This window comes from Microtus ochrogaster, unplaced genomic scaffold, assembly GCF_000317375.1.
Source record: "Microtus ochrogaster isolate Prairie Vole_2 unplaced genomic scaffold, MicOch1.0 UNK29, whole genome shotgun sequence".
NCBI classification, from domain to species: Eukaryota; Metazoa; Chordata; class Mammalia; order Rodentia; family Cricetidae; genus Microtus; species Microtus ochrogaster.
The window spans coordinates 3,320,734-3,323,730 of record NW_004949127.1 but is presented as its reverse complement, the minus strand read 5'-3'; the positions used below and the strand labels follow the sequence as shown (position 1 = coordinate 3,323,730).

General features: G+C 50.3%; 1 protein-coding gene across 3 annotated transcripts in view; it reads left to right on the top strand.

Moving 5' to 3' along the window:
• Window positions 1–2,997, top strand: part of Matn2 (matrilin 2) — a 115,701-nt gene that overhangs the window by 76,377 nt on the left and 36,327 nt on the right. The gene's annotated exons all lie outside the window — the stretch shown is intronic.

Sequence of the window (2,997 nt, the reverse complement as noted above, 5' to 3'; positions counted from 1 at the left end):
CTGTCCTGGAACTAGCTCTTGTAGACCAGGCTGGTCTCGAACTCACAGAGATCCACCTGCCTCTGCCTCCCGAGTGCTGGGATTAAAGGCGTGCGCCACTACCGCCCGGCAGAACCCCAGTTTTAAAAACGATGCCAGAAGGATTCTTTTAAACTTAAAGGTGCAAGGGTCTTCAGTACAGTGAAAGACCACGGGAGAGATGCATGCTTCAGAAGTCTTAGGGCCCCATGGCATTTTAATGAGGTTCAATAACAATTAAGAGTAAAATAAGAGTCAGGCAGTGGTGGCGCACGCCTCTAATCCTAGCACTCAGGAGGCAGAGGCAGGTGGATCTCTGTGAGTTCGAGGCCAGCCTGGTCTACAAATGGAGTTCCAGGACAGCCAGAGCCAGATCAATGACAAAATAGGATTTTAGTTTGTAAAAAGTTTGTGTGCCTTCCATCTTTTATAGGTACATCCAGTGTGTGCTTCTGAACATGTTTTCAAAAGCATCCTTCCTTTCATTAAGTTCCTTAATATCAACAGCTTCAAACCCCAGGGTTGGGGCACGTTACATCCAAAACATGTTCTTGGAGCCCCAAATGAAGGAGGCACAGGCCATGGCTGGATTTTAAAGTGAGCTGTCATTCGCCACACGAATGGGTTTGTCTGGGAAGGAAAGCAGTGCTACAACAGCACCAGAAGGGCATTTAGACCTCCATGCCCAGCACACAGCTCATGCACAGTTCTTAGTCTGAGTAGAAAGGTTGAGTAGGCTGCTCTCCTCCCAGGCTTCCCACCCCATGCCCGAGAAACCACATTCTGAACTATGAACAACAGTCAGGCTGTCGCTGCGGCTGGGAGCTGTGGCTGTCGGGTCCATGAGTCAGCATCCCCATCAAAGAGGGACCCTGTGCTCCTAGGTCAATTGCGGCATCTCTGCCTTTCCCCTGGGTGATTTTGGGGAAAACCTCATGCTACAGTTTCCTCAACTGCAACAGGAGATGATAATCCACACTCTTGTCTCGAAGACTAAATGAGATCATCTGTAGAAGTGATTGATCAAATTGTCAGGTGCTAATTATGATTTTATGAACGATGTGTGATACTGGCATCTGGGAAGGGGGCTCAATTGTTAAGGTGATTGCTGTGCCAGCAATGTAGTTTCAATCTCTGGAACTCCTATAAAAAAGGGGGGGGGGGGCACACACTGAGGAGGTGGAAGCAGGAGGCTCCCTGAGGCTCACAGGCCAACCAGTCTAGATGGATGGGCGAACTACACGTTCAAAGACCCTGACTCCAAAGAATCAGACGGACAGCAAATGAAGGAGATACACGATGTTGACCTCTGACCTCCAAACACATGTACGTGCACACATTCATATACACATGTGCACACATGAACACATACACGCTAACCCAAAAAATTTCAGTATAAGTGGGCATGTAACATATGTCCTGACTAAGCATAAAAGTACATTACAAACTCAAGACTTTTCTGTTGAAAGTTGGTGGGAACCAAGTCCCACCACAGAGAGCAAGCAGCTGAGTCACTGTAACCCAGGGCACATGGTATGATGCAGGCAGGCTGGACTAGGGCAGGTGTAACCCAGGCCCACATGTGACATAGACAGGCTGGACTAGGGCAGGTGTAACCCGGGGCCCACATGTGACATAGGCAGGCTGGACTAGGGCAGGTGTAACCCGGGGCCCACCTGTGACGCAGGCAGGCTGGACTAGGGCAGGTGTAACCCAGGCCCACCTGTGACATAGACAGGCTGGACTAGGGCAGGTGGAAGCCGTGTCCTGTGATCAGAGGAACGGGGGAACATACTGTCTACTCTCAAAACTTCCTCCCTGGAGGAGTCCTGGCTCTCACTCCCACCCTGTTCTCCAGAACGGCACCATCTCCCACACTGCCTCAGCACGCCCCCCTACGACTAGACCCTATTCTAGACCCTAGCGTGGTACAGACAAGGAACTTGGCTGTCAGATCCTGAGGTAGAAACTGCCTTGTGGGGGCCTGAGAGAGGTCTGACTGGGAGTCAGGGCAGAGCTCTTCCAGCTGGGAGGTCTCACCAGCTAGGCTGGGAGCCAGCAGCTCAGCTATCTTCAGTCCGTGTTAGAGGCAAAACCGTGAAGCTGGCAAGTCCAGTGCGTGGGCAGAGAAGAATGCTTGGAAAGCTGTGGGGTCCAGGCCAGCACTAGGGAGAACTGCCCCCTAGAAAGGCCACATTCCCACCATCCTGGGGCGTGTACAGGAGCCAGATGGGAAAGCCTGGCCATAGAGATGAGATGCTCCAAGCTCTCAGAAAAGGGTAAGAGAAGTAAAGAGAAAGCTGGCCTGTGCAGATACAACTCTGGAGTCTCCTGTCTACAGCAGGACAGGAAAGAGCTGAGAGACAGCCAATGGAAAGGACAGACATGGGGGCCAGCCAGGAAGCCGCCGGGTGCGGGCAGCTACTTTATTAGTACCTTTGATATGTCACAGTCCCAGCCTCCTGTAGCGGCTGCTGTGGTGGAAGAAAAAAAAAATCCAGTTCTTACACACTTCCAAAAGATGAGTAAAATTTAAAAAAAAAATTAATTTACATTTCAGTCCCTATTTTTAGAAGACTTATTGTCCTTTTTTAGAATATTTGTGTGTATATGGGAGATGGGGGGTACTTAATGCCCACGTGAGCACAAGTGCCCGCGGAGCCCACAAGATGGTGTTGGATTCCATGGAGCTGGAATCATAGGGGTTTGTGAACCACTACGTATAGCTGCTGGGAACCGAACTTGGGTCCTCTGCCGAGTCAACTCTCTATTGTAGACCTGAAGTCACATCCAACTGGTAACTGTACACTTATTGTCTATAGAAGGCACTGTAGCCAATGTGTGCTTGAGCCAAAATGTGCCATGTCCTGTGTAAATGTGCTTGTGTTTGCCACCCAGACCCAAATAATCACACAAAAGTTATATTATAGCCGGGCGGTGGTGGCGCACGCCTTTAATCCCAGCACTTGGGAGGCAGAG